This window comes from Glycine max, chromosome 8 (genome assembly GCF_000004515.6).
Source record: "Glycine max cultivar Williams 82 chromosome 8, Glycine_max_v4.0, whole genome shotgun sequence".
In the NCBI taxonomy this organism is placed as follows: Eukaryota; Viridiplantae; Streptophyta; class Magnoliopsida; order Fabales; family Fabaceae; genus Glycine; species Glycine max.
In genome coordinates this window covers 9,272,829-9,281,586 of record NC_038244.2, presented here as the reverse complement: position 1 = coordinate 9,281,586, position 8,758 = coordinate 9,272,829, and the positions used below count along the sequence as shown (strand labels likewise).

Below are 8,758 nucleotides of genomic sequence, written 5' to 3'. Positions count from 1 at the left end.
TCATAACTAACCTAGTAGCCTGTTTTTATATTACATATACTAAAGTATCCCTTAGGGGAACTGAAATGTGTAAAATGACCTACAGTTGAGATGCTATCTTATAATAAAATATCTAACAAAAAGTCATCCCACAAAAAATTACAATGCACAAGCTTAATTTTTATACAACTCACCAGAAACAATAGAGAAAGCTGATATGAGGGGACCATAAACTCCACCAACAGGAATCCTTGTAGTCCCCTTGCCAGCCCAGTAGAATTGAATCTCCAGAATATTCTGTTACATTGACATCATGTAAGGACAGTATATATGGTTTTTGAGCAGCATGTGTTTCACATTCAATATTAAAATCCTTCCAAATTAATATTTCCTGAAACAGAGCAATCTTGTTAAATCCTGATATGGCCAGCAAAACATAATTTCAATATTTTGATTTATACCTGAACATAAATATCAAATAAGCGCTTTCCAAGACTTCCAAATGTGTTATCATTTGAAAATTGTATTTCTGCGAAGTGGAGTTTTACAGTATATTTCCCATTTTCCAAGCAATAGTGAAAATAAGTAAGCGAAATTGGAGTAACATGAGCTGTTTTATATAGCTCAGGTAAATCTGAAGATGGCAAAGACCTAAGGTAACGTGAATTTAATTGATCACCATCATCCAAGAAATCCCCAGTGATTTTCATGATCAATGAAATATTAGCAGCACCGCTACCTAACACACCTCCATCTCCTACATAGTGAATATTTTCATCATTTTCCATCACCTTTACATTCTTTCCACCACAATTAACATGAAAACAATGTGAATCTGCAATAATAGAAAAATGAAGTTAGAAAAAAATATCACAGAACAATTGTGCATCCACCATAATGCAACTTCTAGGATGATCACGGTGTACTATTTCTTTTTTGGCTGTTCAAATCTCAAATCAGTTGAAAGTTGTGATATAACAATAACAATTAGTATACTATATGCCAATAAAATAATACATTTATACACACTTTCAATTAAATTTGAGCTCTTCTAGGCTTCTAGAATGAATTTAAGCTGTCTGAGTCAATTCAGTGATAAATTTATCCAATTTTGTATTTCCTACTTTTCTCATTCAGCCGTGTATCTTCTTTGTTAAAATAACAAATCCAGGAACAAAAAATTTATAGAACTTATAACTCAAGTTATTAAACTTTATGTGCTTGACAAAATCCAAATTGGATACAGAAAAATATATAATAAATAAATAAAATTTAGCAATTGACTTAAAACAGGAAAAGAAATCGAAATCAAAAGGACAAAAAGAAAAAAGAATATGCCATGCACATGCATAGATACATCATTACATGTAAAGCATCAGAACCTACCATTTTATCCATCTATGTATGCTCAATTATTTGTGATGTGGATACATGCATATACACAGTAGCAGACGTGCAAGGGTGCTCTATAACTTTCAAAGCTAAAATGCATCAATTTTCAAATTGATCTCTTTGAAGGAAAGGGGATCTTATAACTCATGTGAATGTGCAAAAGAAATTGTCATGTAAATTCTCCGAGACTTGATAAAGTTGCAAAAGGGCCCAAATATAGAATAATATGTACTTACATGCTGGACAATTGGAGATCTTTGAACATGGAAGAATCCCCTGTCTGTCAAGAATCGACAACGACAGTGATACCAAAATAGTTCACTCAAATTATTAAAAGGACAGAAAAAGATAGGTTCTTACAATTTGGTCCCTGAGAAGCTCCGAAACAAGTTTAAGTTTAGATTTCTGCCAAGTTAAACACGGTGAAGCAATCATTAGGTTTTACAATAACATCAAACTTGAAAATGCATAGGAATATCAATATTGCTATTTATACACCATTTTCATTACATGTTTTTTACGCCACTTTCCTTTTAGATGATAAAATAGCAAAAACACACATTCCAACACACTATTGTGCATACATGCACGCACACATACACTATCTTTATTTCCCAAAACTAGAAGAAAAAAAGTATGTAAAAAGTGCAAGAATTAAGGTGTATAAGTAACAAAGTCTCAGGAATAATTATTGTGAAAGACTTTGCATTCTGACAGGTCATCTCTACAAGCAGGTTGATCTGGTTCTTGCCACATAAAATTGTTGTAAGAAAGGTCACTGCATACAAATATCATGAAAAAAATATATTATCAACAGTCAAATGTTTTTAATTGTACCACATACATAATCATATTCTTCAGTTCGTGCAGAATCTATCCAAGATGCTATTTACAAGAGTTGAACCAGAAGACTTATAAGTTATAACAGGTTCATTAGCTAGAAAACTTTGGTAGTGTTTTGCAGAGGAATAAAAAAATCTGTAAACAAGAACAATTTGTAACCTAGTAAAAATAATTTTATCACAATAGAGTAAAACAAATTTAGGAATTCCTACACACAGAAGCAGAAAGATATAGTCAGTGTGTGCTTAAAATTTAAATTGCTAGCTCCCTCATCCTGCTGGTTGCAAGAATATCAGCAGCTCATAATACACTTGCATTGGAGCAATAAAAGATACTTTGCAATATTAAAGTTGAATTGCCTGAGTAAGAAACATACACACTGCTTCCATCCATCAAGACTGGCTCAGGTACATTACCACTTAGCATGTTGCCAGTTAGGAAGCTGGAAAGAAAAAAACAATGGAAAAGGGTTTACTATAACAACATTTTAACTCCGAGGCAATAAAAGGGAACACTTTTTGTATGTGTCTGCTTACATGATTCTTTCAAAACTTGAGGGTAAATATTAAAATAATACCTCCTTCACTCCACACTTGCTGGTATTCTTGCCCGTGCATTTGTTTTTATGAGATGAATTTCATCTCTTTTAAGATAGTTGCGAGAAATAAGATAAATTACTTATTATACTTATAGCTTAATGCAGCATATTTTAAAATTTAGAGAAGCATGCTTACAGAAATCTCAGATGCCCCACATGCGCAGCGACTGGTATTTCCCCAACCAACTTATTGAAACTGGCGTCCCTTCAAATGTTCAAGAAACAGTATAAATTTTCAGGGTTAAAAAGTTTTAATTCCAAATTAGAATTATGTGAATATTTTAAAATCCTATTTTCTCATAAAATAAATTAAAAATTATTTATTTAAAATAAATAGAATTTTAGAAAAATAATGAGTTTTTATAATTAAATAAATAAGAAAAATAATTTTCTTAATTAAAATAATAATTTTAAAGTAAATAAAATAAATATATATTTTTAGAAGAAAAAAAAAAATTTTTTATTCATTTGACAGGGAATAAAATATTTTTTTTATAAAAAAAATAAAAAATAGAGTAAATAAAAGTCTAAGAATACCCTAATTATCAATAAAAAATCCCATTTTAATTTACCTCGTCAATTTAACAAAATCTTTTTTATAAACTTTGACATTCTGAACCGGATATGTTTTTAATAAATTTTATTTGATAATATTAAAACAAATGCGACCCTTTTACTCATATCCTTTATGTTAATTGAATAAAATTATTTTAGTTAATTCCGTATTTTATATTTCTTTCTTATTTATATGTATATTGTGTCACAAATATACAACTAATTTTTTTCTTATGCATTAGCATTAGCATTAGCATTTACTTTTTATGTACATTCATCAATGAAATTAGCATGTTGCCGTGCTGTTTATCCTAGCATACATGAAATCAACTCTTACTTCCAAATTAATGCTCAACTTAATGCAATTAACCAAAGTTCTGATATTACCTTACATAAATTTAGATTTTCCTCAAAATTTCTTATGAACATTTAGTTCCCTTGCTCGTGGTCAAAATTTTCCATCTCCTATAATATGTCCTTCACAAGCTTGAATTAATAAAACTGGATGTTTCATTGGATATGTAAAAACGAAAAGGATGCAGATGGGAACTGGAAGTTAGGGGAAGTTGTGACAGTTATTGGTAGAACGTAGGACTAATTATTTTTAGAATATTTTCAATAGTAACTGTGATGCTGCTTACAGTTTAGGGCAGGAAGTTAGGGGCAGTAGCATATTAAATATGTGTGTTATAGTTACAGGGGAATAGAATAGAACCAATCATCCATGTGTTGTTTTCTAGATATATGGTATTTGTGTTTGCTTCAATAATAAAAGAATTAAAAAGAAAACTGACACAAAAAATTCAAATTTCTACTTACAACATATTCAAATCCTTCATACTCCAGAAGTAAATAGGAAGCTCTCCAGTAATATGACAATTCCTCAGAACCCTGCATTGAAAAGCCTGAATTACTTTAAACTAAACAACAGCAGAGAGCATATGCCAACTATTCTTTAACACACAGAACTCAACATACAATATTGCCATTCCTGTCATGTTTCTTAACATAGGAAAGTCCTGACTTGGACCATTTATGTCACCAATCCTCCTGTATCAAATTTGCCATCATGAGCTAAATATAGATGTAACAAGACAAACAGGGGAAAACATTAAACTAATTAAAAAAATTAGAAGGCATTTTACTTACAACTGATTTAAATTACTTAAAAGAGATATATTTGATGGGGTAGGTCCCTCCAGTCCACTTGCATGCATTTCTCTTCAATGATATACGTTGTAGTGAGAATATCTATCTTAAAATAACTATAATGACGTCTTTATCTATTGTGAAAAGTTAGAGTGCATTTGAAGTATTGTTAAAAATAATAAGAAAGAAAAAGTAAAAAACCAATCTCACAATCTTTGAAGTAATTTCCAATTCTGTATGAAGCTAGGTATTTCTCCGTTGAAACTGTTATCACTTATCCTGCTGTAGTGCACCATGAAATGATATTTATCAAGGAAAGTGTCAGTATTTACTTTCTAAGTAAAACAGTTAATCGGAACTTACAAATCTGTCAAATTCTGAAACTTAGCAAATGTCACCCGTAACTTCCCAGACAATTTATTGGATGATAAAATCCTTCAAAGATAATGTTGCATGTAAAAGCAATCAGATACAGAGTGTTTAATCTTTCAAATTTACTCTGACAGTGATAGAATTGAATCTTGGAAAATAAATAGAAATTCAAAGTCTTCAAGTTAGATAGACTTACAAGTTCATGGGGAACAACACCAGAAAATTGGTTTGCTTCAAGGTTCCTGATTTGAGGTCAGAGAAAAAAAAGGGAAAAAAAGGGGGAGAACATAGAGATGTCCAATGAGAAAGTAAGATAAATGCACTATACCATTAATTGTTCAGAATCATATAATGGCACAAGAAATATGAGCCAGAATCATATAATGGCACAAGAAATATGAGCCAGAAGTTTCACTATTGAACTTCAATCAACTTTAAGTCATAAATCTTCAGAAAATAAATAAATAAATGAGAAAAGTTTATTAATAAACTTACAAGTATGTTAGAGTGGTAATACTTCCCAACTCCTTAGGAATTTCCCCTGATATACGATTAACAAATAGAGAGCTGCACAGTATGGTAACTGTATTTAATACAAAAGGCATGTAACTAGATGAAAACTTCAATTAATTTGATAAGAACTTACATATTAGTTAGTTTTGTTGAACCCCACTCCTTTGGGATCGTACCACTTAGGTAGTTCAAAGCAAAATCACTACAATGAAAGCAAATTTCATTTCAATTGGCAAGGTGACAAGTTCCACCAAAACGGGAACAAAATTAGTTGAGACAAAAAAAAAAGTCTTTGCTTTAACATTAAACAACTACAGAAGTATTTTTAAGGTGTTCATAGTTCTTACACATGTCTGAGGTGAGGAAGCTTAACCAAATAAGGTGGAAGCATGCTAGGAAGGTTGAGCTGCTTGAAGATACTAAAACATGAAAAATTGTTTAAGAAAAAATAAATAGGCTCAGACAAACAGTATTAAGATGAAATAATAGTGTTTCAAAATTCAAAGTTCACAATGAATTTCTCATATATACGACTACAAGGAAACTATAGATTAAATATTTAAAAATCTAGCTATATCAGAAAACATAGCAAAGCATAAACTACTTCAAAGTTCAAAGCATTCAGGATAAGATAAAGAGATATTTACATCCTTATTACATGGCAGGTGTTATTTACAAAAGAGCAATCACAATCAATGCTGCTTTAAGATCCTTTAGGTGGCTCTGGTGTTAATCCCAGCATTTTAATATGACAAGAATCACTATCAAACTCCCAATAGGTGGCACCCATCATGCTAGGGATTTCTTTAAGAGCATCAACAGAAAAAAAAAATTGACACTATAATTATGACATAACAAATTAAGTTGTACAGTATAAGAAAAGGAAACAGTAACAAATGAAGTTAGAAGTTGGAACCTAATAAAGCTTGATATAAGGTATCTCCATATATAATTAGGGGGACTGACACTAGATTCACTATTTAAGTACTTGATATTGACCATGGAGGAGTAAAAGCATTTCAGTGAGTGATTAAAAGTTGTTACTTGTTAGTACCTAACTGCCAACTATAATCCTGGAGCAAACCAAAGAGATTCATATGAGCATCTTCTGTGAACTGCACATAAAATATTATGTCTATTATCAATTGTATACAAGGATGACTGGCTTTAAAATTTGATAGCAAAATCCTAGAAAATTCTAAAGAGATATTTATACTCCAAAGGTAAACAGTATTGTAAGCTTCCTATAGAGAATGTGACACCATTTAGAACAAATAATCCCAGAATTAAAATTTAAAACCAAAATTGATTTCTCGAGAATGAATTCTTTCCGTGAAATTAAACTTCAGTTACTCCATAAAATTTTGAACGTCAACTGTTTATTTCTAGTACTGTTGCTTCTTACTTCTTAGTTCTTACCCACTTGTTGTTGGAGATCCACATTGAGTGATATGACTAAAATAATATATATAAATAGGAAATAACTCTTACTCTAAGAACTAATTTTTCAGATTGAATTAGTTCAAATTTTAAGATTGTATGTATGAGATTCTATCCTACTAGTTGTAGTTGTTCTATGGCCTATCAAACCACCATATCCTTATTAGATCACTCTGAGTTGACTTTTGAGATTGAATTAGGCCATGTAAAATTCAAATTCCAAGAACATGGGTGACATTGTTACATAGACATAAGAGTATTCATGAAATGCAAAGGTATGAGAGTCTTACCCAGAGCAAGCCAGCCGAGGTTGATCCTAAAAATCACTAAAGACAATAAAAAAAAAATCGCCCCACCTATTACCTTACTCTAAAGCCAGTGCAGAATCTGATGTAGAAAGAATACAAAATAATGAAAATATTCATAACTCTTTCCAAGTTGGCATTAAACTGAAGGAGCAAATTCCTTTTCCTCCGGACTTAGTATGCTTTAATACTTGCCTTGCCATGAACATAACTATTAGGAACAAACAACTGGATGGAATTTTTCAAAAACAGATCAATAGAAAAAAGAAAGAAAAACACTTCAAAATTGAGGAAAACTTATCATACAAGTGCACCAGTAAGAAACCGTTTTAGTTCCCATTATTTTATTTCTTTATTATTCATTTTTCTTTATTAATATGAGCAGGGTGAATTAAAGTCAAGGGACTGTTCATACGGTCAAATTAATTTACAATTAGAACAATTTCTGTCATTTGACAGCAAAAAGACAATCTTAGTGACATGGGTCAAACTTATACTGCCAAATATTGAAGAAGTCGAGGTTTTTGGCGTGTCTATGACCGCAATCATGATCGCATCCACCACATTTATTCACCATATTCGAGACATGTGTTACTACTTACTAGCAAATAGCAACACAGAAGAGAACAGTGTTGAATAAACCAAGATGCATGATGCAGGCAAAAGCAACACACAAGCTTTTTGTGTACCCTTTTGACACTTTGCTCAGGATTCCACAAACAAGACGCTGTAACACTCAAATGAAAATCTGATTCTTACCCTCCACTTGGGGTAGTTTTGATTCTGCATATTCCAGCCATCTGAAGCAACTCAGTGCAAAGAGCAAGAAAGCAAAGAAGGTACTTGGTAGCATCATCCTCCACAGAGTTGTTTTGATAACTCAGTACAAAGAGCAAGAAAGCAAAGAATGTTTCTTTCACCTGCAACACCCAAGTAGTTGTCTTGTTTTGATAACTCAGTGCAAAGAGCAAGAAAGAAAAAAAATGTTTCTTTGACCTGCAACACCCAAGTAGTTGTCTTGTTTTGATAACTCAGTGCAAAGAGCAAGAAAGCAAAGAATTTTTCTTTGACCTGCAACACCCAAGTAGTTGTCTTGTTTTGATAACTCAGTGCAAAGAGCAAGAAAGCAAAGAACTTTTCTTTGACCTGCAACACCCAAGTAGTTGTCTTGTTTTGATAACTCAGTGCAAAGAGCAAGAAAGCAAAGAATTTTTCTTTGACCTGCAACACCCAAGTAGTTGTCTTGTTTTGATAACTCAGTGCAAAGAGCAAGAAAGCAAAGATTGCTGCTTACCTTAAGGATTACGTTTGATAATCCTGATCCTGAAGAATGATGCTGCAAGATTGCTGCTGGTAGCAAGGGAGACAAGAATAACGATTTCTGATTTCCTCTAGCACAAAAAGACAAATTATGTTATGTAGAAATCAGTATAAATACAATATCATGTAATAAACGGCATCATATGAATGAATTTCAGCTATTAACTCTCTTTTTCCTTCTCTTCTTCTGGAGGCACTGGTCCTCGAAACCAGACCATAACCGCGCACTCCCTATCAATTTTTCTTTGACCTGCAACACCCAAGTAGTTGTCTTGTTTTTATAACTTGTGCC

The 8,758-nt window shown here is 31.9% G+C and overlaps 1 pseudogene; it reads right to left on the bottom strand.

Annotated features, from left to right (window-relative positions):
* Positions 1–289: 289 nt before the first annotated feature.
* Positions 290–8,757, bottom strand: LOC100795940 (probable LRR receptor-like serine/threonine-protein kinase RFK1; annotated as a pseudogene).
* Position 8,758: the final 1 nt, after the last annotated feature.